This window comes from Cupressus sempervirens, chromosome 7 (assembly GCF_028749045.1).
Source record: "Cupressus sempervirens isolate cs-2001-9-10 chromosome 7, ASM2874904v1, whole genome shotgun sequence".
Taxonomy (NCBI): Eukaryota; Viridiplantae; Streptophyta; class Pinopsida; order Cupressales; family Cupressaceae; genus Cupressus; species Cupressus sempervirens.
In genome coordinates, this window is record NC_143124.1 from 780,353,752 (window position 1) to 780,375,081 (window position 21,330).

Here is a 21,330-nt window from a genome sequence, read left to right on the forward strand (position 1 = left end):
CCAAATTACTTGGGCATCGAAGATAGATCTTGTGTTGACTGAGTTCACTCAGTTACCAAAGGAAAGTTAGCATGGATCTTGTGTTGACTGAGTTCACTTGGTTACCAAAGGATAGTTAGCATGAAGTTAGTATTGATTGATTTGGGTCAGTTAACAAAGGGATTTCCTATGTTGACCAAGTACTCAATTCTATATTAGCCAACTATCAGCACATTGAGTCTGATAGATTTATTGGTTAATGCTAGCCAAATTAAGAGATGATAATTATGTGATTGAAAGTGTATTCAAGCTGACTTGACAAGGTATATCATACAAGTATAAGATCAAGTTGAGGATTGAAGTATGGAATTGAAAAAGATGAATTAAAAAAGTGAATTGGAAGGATATCTACAAGAGGATAGAGTATCCAAGTTGACCAAGCTACAAAGAACATTCTGATCAAGGAGGATCAACTAATTAAGCTAGAATAGAGATTTGAACCAACAAATACATTTGCATCAGCAATCAGGTCAAGTCATTGTTACTATGTAATAATTGTAGCGGTGAATCAAATCTCCTAATAGAGTTAGCCTAACAGCTATTTGGAAAATCCTCTAACAAGGTGACATTTCTAGATTGAAGTGTCTAAAGACCTCTAACAAGACCACTCCTAAAAGGGTGAATTAAATCCTCTAACAATGTCACACCTAAAAATGTGTTTTGTAACCTTTAACAGAGTTGGCTCCTAAAAGGGCTCACTTCAAATGAGTAAAAATAGTAATTAGCTACAATTGGTGGTTATCCCAAATTGGGTTTCTACGTTAAATCTTGGTGTCTTATATGTTCATGTTATTTACTTTATATTTTTTCAACTAAGTTAATTAATGTTAATCAAATTTGATATCTTAAGATCTACATGTTCAATGTTAATTGAGTGACAATAATATATTCAATGTTAACCGAGTTACAACAAGGATTTGTTTTAAAGTTGTGTTGACATCTTAAGGGACCTAGATTTTTTTTGTGATAATTGATTCACCCCTCCCCTCTCAGTTACTCCTTTACATTTCCAACAATTGGTATCAAAGTGTTTGTTACTTGTAGATAAGGTTTCAAGGACCTAAGCTAAAGATCAAAATGTCTTATAGAAGGGAAATTCTTAAGTTGAACAGAGATAACTTCTAAGCATGGCAGGAACTCATGAAGCTACATTTGGAAACCATTGGAGATTCAGGCCTAAAGTACCTAGAGAACAAGTATGTGGCACCTACAAGAACTTTGATTGTGGAACAAATTACAGAAAAGAAGAATCACAACTTAGTGATGATTGACATTGCCTCTACTCTCAATTATGTTGAATTTGATGAAGTAAAAGATTGTCCTACTGCTCATGAAATGTGGATCAAGCAAAAAGATATCTATGGAGGAGATGACAATGTGATGAGAGATAAGGCAGAAAGTTTTAGAGGTCAATTTGACCAAATGAAGATGAAAGAAGATGAAAACATTGCACAATACAGTGAAATAATCAAAGAAAGTGTGAGTGCAATTAGAGCCTCAGGAGGGAAAATAGATGATGTGATAGTGGTCAACAAGGTACTCATAACTTTTCTTCCTATTTATGAAATTAGAGTTTTAACTATTCAAGAAATAAAATGTAATCCCAAAAATAGTATAGCTTAGGATGCACTAGTAGGAAGGTTGATAGCTTTTGAGTTAGATAACTTTGATAACCATGTTGCTAACTCTGGTAGCATTGAGTCTGCATTTCAAGTTAAACTTTCACTCAAAAAGAAAGATGAAAAATCTAAAGGCAAATGGTGTGATAGTGAAGATGAAGAGAATTCTGACAATGACCTTGAAACCATTGAAGCCCTATGTGCAAGAAGATTCCCTAAAGGAAAAGGAAAGTACAAAGGTAAAATGCCCCTAATCTATTTTTCTTGTGAAGAAGTTGGTCACATTTCTGCAAGGTGTCCAAACAAAGAAGGAAAAGAAGAAAAGAAGTACAACAAGTACAAAGGCAAGAAAGATTTCAAAAGCTACAAAGATAAAAAGGATAAAGGTAAGAAATCTTGTTACATGGCTAAAGATTCTTATAGTAGTGATGATGATGAAATGGTTTAAATTTCTATTAAAGATGAATCAGATGACAAAAATGATAAGATGACCCTCATTTCTTATATTAGCAAAAATGGCACATGGATCATAGATAGTGGTTGTTCTTATCACATGACTAGTGATAAAACAAAGTTTTAACACTTGGAACACTATGATGGGGAAAGTGTCAAATTTGTAAATGATTAACCATGTTATGTAAAAGGAAAAGGTTGCATTGCATTGACCAATGAATTCAGATGTGACAATGCATACTTGGTTGAAGGACTAAAACACAATCTATTTAGTGTGGCATAGTTGAAAAACATTGGATTCAAGGTAAAATTCATGAATGGTAAAGACAAGCTACTGGATGGGATAGGAAATTTGGTTAGGACTGGCAATCAAACAAAAGGTAATCTATTCCATCTAGATCTAACTGAAAGTTCATGTTTCTTAGCTCAAGTAGAGGAAAGTTGGTTACGACATAAAAGATTGTGTTGTGTGAATTTTGACAACCTGGTCAACATAAGCAAGAATAAAAGCATAAGACACATTCCAAGCCTAAAGAAGCCTAATATGGGCATGTGCAAGAATTTTCAAATTGAGAAGATGAAAAAGACAAGCTTCAAAACCAAGAATTATCATTTTGAATAGGCTCTTGAGCTAGTTCATATAGATTTTTGTGGACCTATTGCCATAGAAAGCTACTGTAGAGATAAGTACTTTATTTATTTGTTGGAGATAAGTACTTTATTTTATTTGTTGATGATTATTCTAGGATGATGGCAATAATGTACTTGAAAGATAAATCCGAAGCCTTTCAAAAATTCAAATGGTATCTAGCTAAAGTGAAGAAAGAAATAAGAAAGAAACAAAAATGTCTAAGGTTAGACAAAGGAGGAGAATTCATCTCAAATGAATTCAACAATGAAAGAGGAATCAAAAGATAGGTATCTACACCTAGTACACCTCAACAAAATTGCATAGTAGAAAGAAGAAATAGATCCATTATGGATTGTGCAAGGACACTAATGATAGAGAAAAATGTTGCAATCAAATACTGGAAGGAAGCAATCAACACAACAGTTCATACCTTGAACCAAGTTCAATTGAAGAAAGATTCAAATCAAACTCCTTATGAATTATGGTATGGCTATAAACTTAATTTTTGTTATTTTAAAATATTTGGAAGCAAATGTTATATCTTAAAGGAGACAAGGAAACAAAAATTTGATGTGAAAAGTGATGAAGGCATATTCCTAGGATACTCCAACAAAAGAAAAGCATATAAATGTCCAAATCTTACTACTCATAAGGTCATAGAAAGTGCACATGTAAAAATTGATGAGTTTAAAAAAATGAGTGAAAAATAAAGCAATAAACAACCTAAAAACTACAAAAACTTTGTCTACTATGAACTTGATACTTTACTTGAAGTTCAAGAAATTGCAAATGGAAATCAACATTCTTTACCACCTAAGTCCCCTAAATCTCCAATTCAACCCAAGTTGTAGCAAGTGCAACCCGAGTCATAGTATGAGAGACCCAAGTTAGAATCAGAAGGACTTGAGTTTCAGATAGTGGAAACCAAGTCATAGTCTGAAGGACCTGAGTCATAGATAGTGGGACCTGAACATGGTTCGAAAAATCATTTTGAGCATGGTGAACTGAGTGAATCTAGAAAGAAGGAGCCTATACTTGGTAGATATGTCAGAACGAATCATGCACCCAAGCAAAAAGAACAATGACAAGGAATAAACTAAAAGGTACATGTTTGCTTATTGATTTTGAATCTAGAATTGTGAAAGATGCATTAGACAATGAAAGTTGGATTGAGGAAAAAAATGAAGAGATTGAAAAAATTGAAAGGAATAAAACTTGGACTCTTGTTCCTAGACCTAAGGATAAAAATGTAATTGGTACAAAATGGGTATTCAGAAATAACTTGAATGAAAATGGAGAAGTATCAAAGAACAAAGTAAGGCTAGTATGCAAAAGTTATGATCAAGAAGAAGGTATTGATTATGGAGAAACATTTACTCCTATTGCAAGACTACAAGGTGTTAGAACACTACTTGCTTATGCTGCACATAAAGGATTCAAAGTATATCAAATGGATGTAAAGTCAACTTTCTTGAATGGAATCTTAGAAGAAGTCTGCATTGAGAAACTTGAAGGTTTCATTGATCCTAACAAAAGGAATATGGTTTGCAAATTACACAAAGTTTTATATGGTCTTAAACAAGCCCCTAGAGCCTAGTATGAAAGATTGCATAGTTATTTGGTAAAAATTAGTTTTAAAAGAACAAATGACAACAATAGTCTATACATCGAAGGACCATAAAAGAAGATACTGCTGGTAGAAATATTGGTAGATGATATATTATTCATTGGATATAATGACTTCTACAAATATTTTTCTAAGGAAATGAGTAAGGAATTTGAAATATCAATATTTGGAGAGTTCAAATTCTTCCTTGGCCCACAAATTCAACAGAAGAAGGATGACATATACATCACTCAATCAAAGTACATTAAGGAGATATTGAAGAAATTTGGAGTGGAGGATTCTAGATCAGTTGGAACACCTGTGTCTACTAAACATAAGCTTTCCAAAAATGATGATTCCAAAGAAGTATATCAAACTACATATAGATAAATGATTGAAAAACTTCAATATGTAGTGCACACAAGACCTGATATTGCATTAGTAGTTGGTATAGTGGTAAGATTTTCTGTTAATCCAAAGGAAAACCATATGATGACAATAAAAAGTATTGAGGTATGTAAAAGGTACCAAAGATTATGGTTTGTGGTATAAGAAGGGATACAACCTTGAATTAAAAGCATTCACTAATGTTGATTGGAAAAAAGTATTGATGACAAGAAAAACATTAGTGGTGGAACATTCTTTTTTGGACACACAAGAAGCATAATTGCATCTCTCAGTCTACAATAGAAGTAGAATATGTTGCAACAACAATCAATTGTTTCAACATCATTTGGTTCAAACAATTGTTGTCAAGTATGAAGGAAGAAATCAAAGATCTTGTAGTTATCTTATATGATAACACCAATGCAATTAAAATTTTCAAGAATCCAGTGATGCATACCAAGACAAAACACATTACAATAAAATGTCACTTTTTGAGAGAATTAGAGCAAGAAAAAGAAGTGAGATTGGAATATGTGAATGCAAAAGAACAAATTCCATACATATTCACCAAGACATTACCTAAGGATGCATTTTTGCATCTAAGCAGTAAGCTAGGGGTCATTCCTCTATCTGAAGCTCACTAAACAAAGATTAGTGATGCATCAACCAAGAATTTGAAGAATAGTCTGGTTGATGCAATATTGTTAGAGCAGGTTTAATATGAATTAGTACATCAGATACATGGAAAATCCATTAAAAGTTATCTTTGGAATGAGATGTCAAAGAAGAAGAATTTGCTATCATATCAAAGAAATTTTATATCAATAAAGAGGAAGAGCTTTTTGTCATATCAAAAAAATTGTAGTAAAAAAATTTAAAAGAATCAGAGAAAATCATTCCAAAGGGAGAGATTGATGTCAGAGGGAGTTCTCACCAATAAAGGGAGTTCTCATGGATGAGAATTAGAATCAAACTAAGGATATTATCCTTACTTCTATTCTGATCCAAAATTTCGTTGTACTATGACATGTTGTGTTGCCATCAATAAAAAAGAGGGAGATTGTTGAAAACAATTATTCAGTTGTATGTTGTTTTTGATATTACACAAAATCTCAAGCCTTACTGAGAAAGTTGGTGATTTCTAAGCTCACTTAGGCATGGAAGATAATTTCTTGTGTATGTTGAGCATTCTAGTTATGACCAAGTTTAAAGATAGTATTGACCAAGCTTACTTGGGCATGAAAGGAAGATCTTGTGTTGACCGAGTTCACTTAGTTACCAAAGGAAAGTTAGCATGGATCCTATGTTGACCGAGTACTCAATATTGTATTAGCTAACTGCCAGCATTTTGAGTCTGATAGATTTATTGGTTAATGCTAGCTAACTTAAGGGATGTTAATTGTTTGATTGAAAGTGTATTCAAGCCGACTTGACAAGGTAAATCATATAAGTATGAGATTAAATTGAGGATTGAAGTATGGAATTAAAGAAAATGAATTAAGAAAGCAAATTAAAAGGATATCTACAAGAGGATAGAGTATTCGAGTTGACCAAGCTGCAAAGAACATTATGATCAAGGAGGATTAAGTAATCAAACCAGAATACAGATTTGAATCAACAACAACAATTCCATCAATAATTAGCTCAAGTCAATGGTACTCTCTAATAATTGTAGTAGTGAATCAAATCTCCTAACAAAGTTAGCCTAATAGCTATTTGGAAAATCCACTAACAAGGTGGTATTTCTAGATTGAAGTGTCTGAAGACCTGTAACAAGGCCACTACGAATAGGGTGAATTAAATCCTCTAAAAGGGTAACACCTAACAATGTGTTTTTTTTAACCTTTAATAGGGTTGGCTCTTAATAGAGCTCACTTCAGAAGAGTGAAAATTAGTAACTAGTTGCAGTTGGTAGTTTTCCCAAATTGGGTTTCCACGTTAAATCCTTGTGTCCCATGTGTTCATGTTATTTGTTTATGTTTCTGTAACTAAGTTAATTAAAGTTAATCACATTTAATATCTTAAGATCTGCATGTTTAGTGTTAATCTAGTGACAATAATATATTCAATGTTAACTGAGTTATGTCAAGGATTTTTTTAAAAGTTGCATTGACATCTTAAGGGACTTGGATTTATTTTTGTGATAATTGATTCAACTCTCCCCTCTTAGTTACTCCTTTACATTTCCAAAAGACTATTGTTGAATGTGCAAATGTAATTGTGGATGAAAAGTTTGGAGTTAAAGAGGAATGTTGGATTATGATTTTGATGAAAAAGAAGATAATCCTAAACTTGTTATAGAAAATGTTGAAGTTTTTTTTGAGAATAACAATGATTTTCAGAATGATGTTTAAATTGTTGAGGAGAGAGAAGAACCAAGATTTAAACTTAGAGAAGAAGTAAGAGTTGAAACAATATCTACACCTAATAGGATTTTGACAAAGAATCACCATGCTAATCAGATTATTGGAAGCAAAGAAAAAGGAGTTATGACTAGAAACATAGTACATGAAGAATTGTGTTTGATTTCTCAAGTTGAACCAAAGATTGCAGATGAGGCATGCAAGAATAATCATTGGATTCAAGGAATGAAAGATGAATTACATTGAATTGTGAAGAATGAGACATGGGAATTGGTTCCTAGACCTAAAGAAAAGAATGTTATAGAAACTAAATGGGTTTTCAGAAACAAGATGAATGAACAATGTGAGGTTGTGATAAATAAAAAAATATTGGTATGCAAAAGATATTCACAATAAGAAGGTATAGACTATGAAGAGATTTTTTCCCTTGTTGCCAAAATTGAAGCAGTAAGGATGTTTTTGGCTTATACAACAAGTAAGAAGTTCAATGTATATTAGATAGCTATAAAGTCAACATTTTTGAATGGAGAACTTGAACAAGTCTACGTTGAGCAACTTAAAGGATTTCCTTTGACAAAAGAAAATGATATGGCATGTAGATTGAAGAAAGCATTGTATGTTTTAATGCAAGCACCTAGAACCTGATATGCAAGGTTGGACAAATATTTGGCAAAGACGGGATTTGCTAAAGGTAGGATAGATAGCAATTTGCATTTAAAATAAATTGAGATTGGATTATTGATTATTGTGATATTTGTGGATGACATAATCTTTGGAGGAAATGATGAAGCAAGTGACAAATTTGCTAATGAAATGAAGAATAAATTTGAGATGAGTATGATTGGTGAGATGAAATATTTCTTATATCTACAAATTATGTAGAACAGTGATGGTATTTTCTTATCACAAGCTAAGTATTTGAAGGACTTGTTAAAAATATTTGGCTTAGAAACTTGCAAGCATGTTGGCACACCTACAATAACTAGTCACAAATTATCTAGCAAAAATGAGACACATACAGTTGAATAGAATAACTACAGATATATGATTGGAGGTTTGCAATATTTGACTCACACTAGATCAGATATAGAAAATGTAGTTAGCATAGTAGCAAGATTTCAAGAAGATCTTAGAGAAACACATTATGTAACAATAAAGAGAATATTCATATCTTTGAAGGGTGCACTTGATTTTGGTTCGTAGTGTGATAGATCAAGTGATTTTACTTTATGTGCATAGACTGATGCAAATCAGGCAGGCAGTATGGATGACAGAAAGAGCACCAACAATGGAACATTTTTCCTTAGAGGAAGATTGGTTTCTTAGCTAAGCAAGAAACAAAACTATATCTCACAGGGTACAACATAAGTAGAATAAGTACTAGCAACAAACAATTGTAATCAAATTATGTGGATGAAGAAGATGTTGAAGGGCATTGGGATATAGTTTTTAGAACCTGTTATCATACATTGTGATAACACAAGTATAGTAAGTATGTCTAAGAATCCTATGTTGCATTCTAAGAGTACAAAAGAGAATATTGCAAATATATTTACAAAGCCTTTGCCTAAGGATACATTTGAGTATTTTCATGGTATTCTTGGGGTTATGCCCCTATCTACTTCTAAGTAGATGATGCAGAAAGTGCATCAGTCCAGTGGTACAGAGCACAATTGTTTATCTGGATTGAATGCTCATGCTTCTCGTATGGGGGAGTATCAGTGATGAGAAGAGTCATCAAGGACTCTTGGTAGCTAGTATAGAACAATGTCTTTGGACACTTGAGCTAGCTAAAGACTTAGAGTGGATGATTGACATAATGAAGCCTTTTTCATTGATGTCAATGGGGGAGAGATTGCATGAAAAACATCTCCTATGTATGGGGGAGAAGTGTTGTAGATGGAGAATCATTTAATATATCCTCTAACATTATGGGGGAGAGATTACTATGAGGAACATGTGTAAATAAAGGAGATGCACTATTGAGAGTGATTGATGTCAATGGGAATAAACATTGATTTATATCAATGGGGGAGAAGTTGTGAACAATTGATTTCCATCCATGTAAAGTTTTTCTTGTGAACAACTGATGTCAATTCTAAGAGTGAGGAAACACAAACAAAACAATGTTCTTGTGAGTTTCAGACTTGATTGATGAAGATGATTTGAAAAGAAGAGAGCAACAACAACAACAACAACAACAATAGAGTTTGATTTGGTGTTCTTGGAACTTAGATTTTTTCATCTATGTTGTCATCAATGCCAAAGGGGGAGATTGTTATCATGAATACTGATGGTATTCCTTTGGTGGAGTATCCTAAGCATTGGACAGATGGATACCATGATTGACATGTTGCGTTCATGACTGTGTTTGTCATTGATGTCAACACAATATTGTTTCTGTGAAGATTGGCAAAGTAGAAGACAGAGAATAAGGTTGTACAGATTGCATATTGATGATAAGGTCATCGTAGTTGAAAACATATTCTATATTGTGTCCTGATGAAGTGGAAAAGTGCATGAACAGAGAGTCAAATTAGATATGCGAGAGTCATTCAAAGATTATAGAGGACAATGTGCAAACATAGTACCTAATAAGTGGTTTTTGATGTTTAGATTCTATCTCTTAATAGGGATAGAAATGTGATGAGTGCACTTAGAAAGTCATAGAAGATAACCTAATGATGATATCAGTGAGTGTGCAAGGAGAGATCTCACGTGTAAGAATTTGTAAAGGCTGTGAATCGATAGTATTGTGTAATTGTAAAATAATTGCAATATCTTAATGAGGTCCTATTATAGTTAATTGGGAAAGCCTCAAGGAAAACTCAAGGAATTATTTTGAGGATATGGTATAAATGAAGGTTATTTTCTTTGTGATAAAGTATAATAATCAAGAGTATTCAAGTGTAATATGCAAAGTACTTGGTAAATGCGAGTAAGCTATCCAAAGCATTATTGGATGTGATGTTTGTGATTTGGTATTGAGATCAAAAGAGGATTGGTTTGGTCAAGAGGAAAAAAGAGTTCAAGATCATTCATTTCTATTATTCTACAAGGAATAATAAAAAGATTAGTTGGATAGTGAGTTCGGTGGTCTTGCCTTGAAGCTATTTGGACAATGAGTCCTTCTGCCTTGTACAACTCCTAACATGATTGGCACCACTGCTAACAGGGTTGAACTCTCCTAATAGGGATTCAAAGTCTATTAAAATGGATTGATATATAATAAATTTATTTCATTAGCTCCTAACAGAGTCCATCCTCTTACAAGGAACTTTTATATTAGTACAACATTTTGTGAGTACCATGCCCATTGAGGTTTTTCCTCTAATCAACAGTTTCCCTAGTTAACATATCTCGTGTTATTGTGTATGTGTATCTTCTTATGGTTAATGGTTATAGTGTTCTCATGTTTAAGGATTACTAAGGTTAATAAATGTTTTAGTGATTAGATAATTGATTCACTCCACCCCCCTGCCCCCCCATATTAGTGGATTTTACCTTCTAACAAGATAGTGAAATGAAAAAAGAATAGTTTGGACTCATAATTCACCCTCAATATGGAAAAGGTGGGAATGAGTCAATCAAGGCTAGAAATGAATGCAAGTAGTCTCCTTGTCAAAAATATTGGTACAAGATTATCTTTAATGATGCATCCCAAGGTAATTTTGGAACAACAAACACAGGTCCTACAGTGCACAATTGAGAAAGTAAAGTTTGTAGAAAATTAGCTAAGCCATTGGGAAATACCACAACCAAAATTGTAGAAATAGAGGTCTTAGTAGAAGGGATACTTAATTGAAAATCTCTCGCCATCAACAACCTTGAAATTCAAGGGGATTCTCAAGACATTATAAGTGTGTTGAAGAAAGGCTCAACATCAAATTGAAACTTAACTTCTAGATTTTAAAGGGCTAAAAGCCTTCTCTCTTATTTCAATTTAATCAAAATCAACCATATATATAGAGAAGGTAATAAACAAGTCGAAAAACTTGCAAATATATGGGCTTATGTAGCTTCAGTTATCTATAAACATATATAAGTGTCAGGTCACAAAGTATATAATTATCTCTTGAACTTAAACATTAAATTTGACTAGATCAGATATATGTATACGTGTATTTTTTTGTATCCTTTTCTTTTTAAAGGGTATGTACAGGATCATGGTGTGCCAAAAAGTGGCGATGTGAAAAAAGTGGAGTTTGAAAATGTCTAGAAGCATTTCAAAATCCGCTTTGATATTTTTCCACCCATCCTAATACCAAGTCAAAAAGGTTGGGCCAAACCTTATCGGGTATCTAATCTATTATCGAGTATCCAATATAGATCGGATACCCGAAACCTGCAACTTGGATTTTTTTAAAAAAGTTGAGAGAAAATAAGGCATTTGCATTTGAGTTTGGTTTGTGCTTTCTCCATTTTGAGTATCAGATATAAGAATAGGTACACGATATAGATAGCCATTTTTTGTATTTTTTATGATTTTGAATGAATTTTAATATAAATTAGGTATTTTAAATAGAAATTGATGAAAATTAGGCTTTTTTTTAATAGAAATGTTGTTTTGCAATTTAATAGGTATGGTGACCTGAATAATGACACTGAGCCAAGAATCAATGTTCCTCGAAACCCTCCACCAAATGATCTAGTACCCCCTCAAAACTGTCCACCAAACGATCCCTTGCCCCTTCAAAACCCTCCTAGAATTGAAGATTTGATAGGAGAAAATCTCACCAAATTGAGGGTTTCGAAAACCACATATAACAGTATACCTACATTGGCACCCATGTTATCCATGTTAAACACTATAGTGGATAATATTCAAACACTTACCAATGAACAAAATGTTGCTCTTCACTAGCATGAGAAAATGCATGCCATGTTTAATGATGGGTTGGACTATGATAAGGTTGCAGCCCTAAACATAAGTAAAGATGATATATATAACCTTTTTGTAGACCCAAAAACCGGTAAAACAATAGACTACAAAAAGACCAAATTATCAATTAAATCGTGCACAAATGAGGCTATGCATGTGAACTTTTGAGATCATTGGTGGATGGTTTTTGATAAACCTCTATACAACAATTTAGAGGTTTCAAATGTTCTATGTCATTAGAAAATTGTATGAAAAATTTGTGTTGCACCTTAAGGTGAACTATTGGAGCATAAGGCCCAACATAGATGTAGGAGGAGGAGCTCCTCAGGATAGACCCTTTTCCTAGCAAAAGAAAGTTGGCACTTTTTTCCCCCATACTAATGTCTCCCCCCTCCTCTAGCGCAACATCCTGATATCATTATAGACGCTAGATCTCAGACTATTAGAGTCATATATAGATTGAGTAGCCTATTGATATCTAATGCTAGGTCAATGTTGCCTACTTGTGTTGATGATGCTAGCACGAGTTCATCATCAGCGAGCTCATCACATGTTTGTCTGCCCTATACTTGCATAATGTGCAAGAATATTTGTTTGGGTCCCATAGGTGATTTTTCTAAGTATCACTTTGTATTTGAGGAGGATAATACACCAAACACACGTATTGAGGCTACACACCCTAACATGAGAAAGGAGGGGTGTGAATGGGATCCTTCTAATTTAGTACATGTATACATTTTTTTCTTACAACATATGTGATTTAAAGTTAATCTTTATAATAGAGTAATTTTAACCTATACTAACTTATACATGTATGTGATCTTCATTCATGTTTAGTTGATGACTGAGGAGGATCTTAGATAGGTTGATAATGTCACGCTCTTGGCTATTTCATTTGGCCTTGAGACATTTTTGGTACATTATGTTTTGTTCTCACTATTTTTATATTTGATATTGGAGCATATATGGTTTATAATCATTTTTTTCTCTTGCAGGTATCACTTGTCAATGGGGGGTCATAGAGTGCCGGGGCTGAGGTAGAGCCCATTGACAAGGGAAAGGTAATTAGGTGCTTTTAAAGTGATTAAATATTGATGCATTCTTGTAAAATATTTGTGCTAATGAAATTTAATTACATTCTTCATTATACAGGGCATGGCTACTAGTCATGAGTCCAGGAAGATTCAGCATCACAAATCCTCTGCCATTTCCATTTGCAACGAGAGCTCCATTATATGTATAAGTATCATTTATTTGTTATTTTCTTTATTTTCATAAAAAAATTCAAAAGTGATTTCCATGATATTAACAACTAGGCTTTTGTATCTCATAAGAAACACCTAGTGCACAAGAGGCTAGACGTTAGAGTTTTGTATCTTTGCCCACGCAACCATTATATCCAGAGGAGTCATTGACAAAGGTAAGTTGTAGTTTGAATTCTTGATTATTTGTTATAAATTTAGTTTTCTATGAATTATAATGTTATAGTTGAAGTTGTAGATCCATCTGACAATCATACTTGAACATATACAAGCCACAACCAACCAAGTTTCAGGCATCTTGACATATGAGAGGACTCCTAACCGACACAGGAGGTTGACAAGAGAAGTATTTATGATGAAATGTTAATTTAAGTAATTCAATGTTAGATACATAGAATCATATAAATTTAGTAGTCTAACTTTGGGTTTTCCTTTTTTGTTTATGTAGGAGGCATCCAATCCACCTAGTTCAACAAAGAGGTTGCATTTTGATCAACCAGCAGCATCATAGGATATTATAGTTATCATAGGATGTGTCATGAGACATTTTGAGATGGCATATGCCACATTGTATATAGAAACATTAAAATTATACCTCATTTTGATTGCATGATCAGCCACATTTTTTATATGCATCTATGTATTTTGATATATATTTGCATAATTTGTCTATGGATACATGAACTTTGATATATATTTGTGTAGTTTATCTATGGATACATGTATTTTGATATTTATTTTTGTCATATATGTGCACAATGATATACATATTAATTTAGTATAATATTATTCAATTTATCATGGATCATGTATATTGTTCATGTTTATGGAATATCATTCATTTTGATCATGTTTGTTATATTTGATTCGAATGCAATTATTTGTGAAGAACATTTTAACAACCTTTATTATCAAATTTTGATCCAATGTTTAATTTGAAATTATATCATTTATGTTTAATATTAAATGATCTCTCAAATCCCTTAATATGTCTACAATTAGCCAAATCCATGGCCAACTTGGTCTTAGGAGCCCATCTTTGGTGTTAAGAGACGTTTCAGTATGTACTGGTCACAAACATTATTGGGGCTTTGTGGTCAAAATATGGGTGTCACTAGGTATCACTAGGTTATTGTAGACCTCAGCATGGTCATCCTGTAGCACTCAATGTTTCACCAACAACTCCCATGAGCTTTGAGTTACGACCCTTAGAAGATCAACCTCCAAATGCACTTAGAGCATCTCTTCCATACGAGGTGGCTGTGAAAGTTAGAGGCTCTCCATGGTCATAACAAGGGTGTCACTATGGTTCACCCACCCATTCAGAGCTAATGGAAATGACGATTCGATGTCAAGATCAACGGTTTCAAAGTTGTACAGTGATGCACCAATGAACCAAGGCACATTGCAAGTTTTGGCATTGAGCGAGATCGATGTGCCAAATCCAAAAAATCTCTCTAAAATGAGATAGGTTATTGTAGACCTTAGCATGACCATCTTGTAGCATTCGACGTTTCGCTGATGGCCCCCACAAGCTCTGCGTTACGACGCTCAGAAGATCGATCTCCAAACACACTTAGAGCACCTTGGAGACTCTTTAGTATAAGGTGACTGTGAACTCACTCACCCATCTAGAGCTAATGGAACTGACAATTTGATGCCAAGATCAACAATTTCAAAGTTGCATAGTGATGCACTAATGAATTGAGGCACACTACAAGTTTTGGCATCAAGCGAGATTGTTGTGAGAAATCCAAATGGAATGTGATCTCTCCAAAATGAGATATGTTATTGTATACATTGGCATGACCATCCTATAGCATTCAACATTTCACTGATAGCCCCTACGGGCTCTGAGTTACGACACTCGAAAGATCGACCTCCAAATGTACTTAGAGCACCTTGGAGACTCTTCAATACGGGGTGGTTGCAAATGTTGGAGGCTCTCTGTGGCCAGAAAAAGGATGTCACTAGGGTTCACCCATCCATCCAAAGCTAATGGTACTAATGATCCGATGCCAAGATCAGCAGTTTCAAAGTTGCATATTGATGCACCAATGAATTGAGACACACTACAAGTTTTGGTATCAAGCGAAATCGTTGTGCCAAATCCAAACGAAATGTGATCTCTCCAAAATGAGATAGGTTATTGTAGACCTCAACATGACATCCTGTAGCATTCAACATTTCACCAATATCCCCCATGAGCTCCAAGCTATGACCCATGGAAGATCGACCTCCAAACGCACTTAGAGCACCTTGGAGACTCTTCAGTACGGGTTGGTCACGAATGTTGGAGGCTCTTTGTGGCCATAACAAGGGTGTCACTAGGGTTCACCCATCCATCTAAAGCTAATGGTGCTAATGATTTTATGCCAAGAACAATAATTTCAAAGTTGCACAGTGATGCACCAATGAACTAAGACACACTGCAAGTCTTGGCATTGAGTGTGATCATTGTACTAAATCCAAACAGAATGTGATCTATTCAAAATGAGATAGGTTATTGTAGACCTTGGCATGACTGTCTTATAGCATTCAAAATTTCATTGATAGCCCCCACAAGCTCTGAGTTACGACCCTCTAAAGATCGACCTCCAAACACACTTAGAGCACCTTGGAGACTCTTCAATATAAGGTGACCGCAAACATTGAAGGCTCTCTCCAACCGAAACAAGAGTTTCACTAGGGCTCACTTGCACATCTGAAGCTAATGGTGTTGATGATTCGATGCCAAGATCAACAATTTCATAGTTATGCAGTGATGTACCTATGAACTGAGGCACACTGCAAGTTTTGGCATCGAGCGAGATTGTTGTGCCAAATCCAAATGGAATGTGATCTCTCTATAATGAGATAGGTTATTGTAGGCCTCGACATGATCATCTTGTAGCATTCAAAATTTCATTGATAACCCCCATGAGCTCTAAGTTATGACCCTCAGAAGATCAACCACCAAATGCATTTAGAGCACCTTGGAGACTCTTTGGTATGGGGTGGTCACGAATGTTGCAGGCTCTCCACGGTCGAGAAAACAGTGTCACTAGGGTTCACCAATCCATTCAGAGCTAAAGACACTAAAGATTTGATGCCAAGATCAATAGTTTCAACGTTACATAGTGATGCACCTATGAATTAAGGCACATTGCAAGTTTTGGCATTGAGCGAGATCGCTATGCTGAATCCAAATGGAATTTGATATTTTTGAAATGAGATAGTTTATTGTAGACCTCAACATGACCATATTGTAGTGCTTGATGTTTCATTGATAGCTCCAATGAGCTTCGAGTTACGACCCTTAGAAGATCGACCTCCAAATGCACTTAGAGCACCTTGGAGACTCTTCAGTATGAGGTGGCCACAAACATTGGAGACTCTCCATAGCCAGAACAAGGGTGTCACTAGGGTTATTATTAAGTAAAAATATTATTTTTTAGGTCCCTTAGGTTTTTGGCATTGGGCACAATGCAAGTTTGGTGTTATTATTAATTAAAATCATCATTTTTAGGTCCCTCCACATTAATTGCATTAAGTAAAAACATCTTTCTTTCTTACATTAAATCAACAAGTTTACATGTATAATATCTCAAGTGTTTCATCATTATTACATCAATACACAACTACCAAAAATTGTAGTTTCAAAAATAGAATAGATTTTTCTTCATTTTGCTTCTTATTTAGTTTTTATCTTCATGCATGGCTACTCTTCACGATGTACGTACATTCCAATATCATTAAAAAAAATATTAATAAATAATCATATTAAATAACATAATCATCAGTTCACTGAATCATTATGAACAAAAGAACATAAAAAGTAAATATACCTAGTCGAGTGTTCATATAGGGTCCTCTCTGTTTTAAGGTCTCCAATAAGGCTTCATCATCAACATTGGTAATAGTAAAATGTTCTTTTACTTTTGGTCTTCCTTGATTCTTCAACAACTTCATATTTGTTGATATAATAAGATGTGAATATATGTGAATTGTTTTGTGCTTCTGATAGTCTTTGAATGCAAGAATTTCATTCCTTCTAAGCATGTATGTCTGCAACCATGTTTCAGCAACAACCAGTGAGCTACTAGGATATGTGAATCCATCATCATCTGTGATCGATTGTGCAAGATTTTGTTTACCTCTTACACAATGTGCTAACCAATAATCTAATTTCTCAGCATTCCCTTGTGGTGCAACCAATGCAACGACATGTCTTGGCTGAAGAAGATCTGATAGATGGTTGTGCTCAATTGAACTTTCCATGTCATCATTTTTTATAGAGGGTATGATAGAAAATGGAGTAAGATAATGTAGAGTCCATGTGTCCACCCACTCACTCGACTCACAATGATCCCAATCACACTGAAAATAACTAGGACAAAATCAAGTTAGTTGTTGTGTCGAAATGGTCCATGTACTAAAGTTAGAGCTCTAGAACGAATGCATTTTTGATGAATTTCTAATGGTAGCACAATCTGATCTATCACCTATGGACCCTTCCTCAACCAACCCAAAGAACCGTGTACTACTGAATCAAGAGTCTCCCCCTTATGATAATGTTAAACTACACCAATCAAAAATTCTATGAGCATCAAGAAGCTCTGCTCTTGAAATCTTCAATTGCTCCTTAACTAGAGCTCTCTTTATACATCCCCCTGCTCCACCATGTTCCCCTTTCCCATCGTCAGACTAAAAAAATTGCAACTATGAGGCACCCCCTACATCCTACACAACCAATAAAACATGTGAGTATTCTTGCATTGACCTATACAATTATCTGACCAAATGATATGTCTATCCAAACAATGTCATGCTCTTGTAAGAAATCAAAATAATTCTTGAAACAATGTTGCACAAACTCATGAGAGTGAGATCTATCATCAATCATGTAAAAATGGTTATCTCTAATAGTCTTCTGATGATCTTCCACACTATTAGGGGCATGTCTATATGTTATGTGGACAAAAATAACAATCTGAATGGAGTTGTAATATTGAGATTGTGTCTCATTTTGGAGATGCAATGTGTAGTGCTCTACAAAGTCAACAACTAATATAATAGTGTCAATGGAAAAAGTCTCCTTACACATTCTAAATTGTTGATCCAACCACTAAGACCTGTGACTATGCCTTGCATACTTGTAGAAAATATTTGTCTTGAAATCTAAAATAAAACTAGCCACATTGATTTCTTTTGCAACCAATTCATATCTAGAGCCCTCACCTCCACTCTTCAATGTGTATTTCACTGTTTCATATACCATTTTTTTTACTATTGTCCTCCCAAGATCTTGTTCACACCCCTCATGGAAACATGTGTCAAACTTGGATAAGCCACCACATGTTGAACACTTCTCATTTAAGAAATCGTTTCTATAAAAAAAACAACCATCAACTCCAAGACATAAAAATTGATCTAGCAAGTCTCTTGATGATTTTGGAAGCCCACTAGCACCATAATTCTCCAACATTTCTTTACTATGCAAAGTAGAACTGATGGAGCATAATAGTTCATGGTGCATAGAAAACCCCACATGATATTTGCAACAACATGTATTTCAAATCTTAAGTAGCACACAATAAAATGGCTTCAAAGATTCAAAAGCCCTTTGTGATATATGCAATCTTGAATGACTCTCTCTAAATTCTTTGAGAAACATAGTTTGACTCACCTATAAATAATGTTTAGGATGTGGCATGCAGTCTCTAATGTCAATTCTCAACTTCAACGTGTCTTTAGCATTGGGTGATACTCTTGAGCTAGTGTCAAAACTATGTAATCTCTTGGTTCACATCATCGGTTAGCTTCTTATCAAAATATGGAAGTCTCCCACCAAAAGTCCATGTATCATTTTGAAGAGGATTGTCAATTGTCTCTCATCTATTAAGTACTCTTCTCAAAATAATACGATTTAGGTTCAAGTCAATACAAGTTTGTCTCAAATATCTACTCTTTCTCAAATGATGACTTACCAAAGAGGTTGTAATAACCCTTCGAGCAACTCTCTTATTCTTCTCCTTGCTATTTTTTCTAATGCTATTGAGAGCACTGAAAAATTCTTCACAATAATGGCATTTCTTTCTATTTTTTTATTGACGTGAATCTTCATTTTGAGAAGCATAGGTCTCATCTTTTGCATCTTTAATAAGTGCATAAAAAGTTGACATTGCTCCACCACTATCTTATTGCCGAAAAATATCTTATATAGCTTTGAAGCCCATAACCGAATGGGTCTTTGTAATTTTTTTCCTTTCAAATTAGTAATACTAGTTTTATCAATTTCAATTATCCATTTTGGTGTTCTAGGACCTTCATGTCAATTATAATTAAGAGATATGTAATGTTTCTGTGTATTTTCATTTTTGACATAGTCAATTATGGCATTTACATTATGAACTAGTAAATTTTCATTCTCCAAAATTTCAATCCAAGCATTATCATTATCAATTGGTACATTTTCATTCCCCAACTGAAGATATTCATTTTTTGACTCTATGATTTCACCTTCGATCAATACATCGTCAACTTTATTTCCATTTAACATACCTTGTTTCTTCCTTCGATGATTTACCTTGTCCCTTTCCCTATATGTTGCAATGTCTTCATTTGGTACCTTTCTTTTGTGTTTAGCCTTTGATTACTATTGCTCCCCATTCAGACAACAATACCAAACACTTAATCAAATCTTTTAACAACCTTTTTAGTCGAATGAGCCCCAAACAATCTTTTTTCTCCAAACTTGTGAAAATGGCTCCAAAAAAATGTGATTGTCAGGTGTGCAGTGACAAAGAATATTTTGGAATAGCCTACCAGTAAAACAATTTGGGTACCCGAAATGATCACCCAAAATTTAGAGAGAAATTAATTGGACAAGTGTGAGAAATTAACAACTATTATATATTAGTATATTATTATCATTTAATTTAATATAGTAAAATATGATTGTTATTATTAATATTATTATTAAATATAATATAGTAATATATGATTATTATTATTATATCTAGTAATATATTATTATTATATTTAATATATAGTCATATATTATTATTATAATATAACATAGTAATGTATTATTATTATTATTATTATATAGTAATGGGGTCATAGGCTAGGGTAATCGATGCAATAGGTCAAATTGGGTAATGGGCTAGCCCATGACCCCATTCAACCCATAGCATCGATTACCCTATGTCCCTAAGGGTCCTAGGACCGCTAGAGACACATGTCGTGATGCAATGGGTCTAATGGGGCCGTGGGTTAGCCTACGACCTCATTCAACTCATTACACTGACTACCCTATGTCCCTAGGGGTCCTAGGACACTTAGGGACACATATTGCCCATTAGACCCATAGCATCGATTACCCTATGTCATGATCTATGGGTTCAATGGGGTCCACAACCCTATTGGACGCATAGCATTGATTACTCTATGTCCTTAGGACCCCTAGGGAAACATGTCATGATGCAATGAATCTAATGGTTAAAACCCCTAGGGACACATGTCGCAATGTAATGGGTCAAACAGGGTAGTGGGCTAGCCCACGACCCTATTCGACCCATTGCATCGATTACGCTATGTCCCTTGGGGTCCTAGGACCCCTAGGGACACATGTCACGATGCAATGGGTCCAATGGGGTTGTGGACTAACCCCATTGGACCCATTGCATCAATTACTCTATGTCCCTATGTGTCCTAGGACCCCTAGGGACACATGTCACGATGCAATGGGTTCAATGGGGTCGAACACATGTCACAGTGTAATGGGTCCAATAAGGTCATGACCCCGTTGGATCCATTGCATCGTGACATGTGTCCCTATGGATCCTAGGACCCGTAAGGACATAAGGTAATCAATACAATGAGTCTAATGGGATTGTAGGCTAGCCTACGACCCCATTAGACCCATTGCATTGTGACATGTGTCTTCGTGATATGTGTCCCTAAGTCCTAGGACCTGTAGGGACATAGGGTAATCGATGCAATGGATCTAATGGGGTCGTAAGCTAGCTCACGACCCCATTGGAGCCATTGCATCACGACATGTGTCCTGAGGGGTCCTAAGACCCCTAGGGACATACGATAATC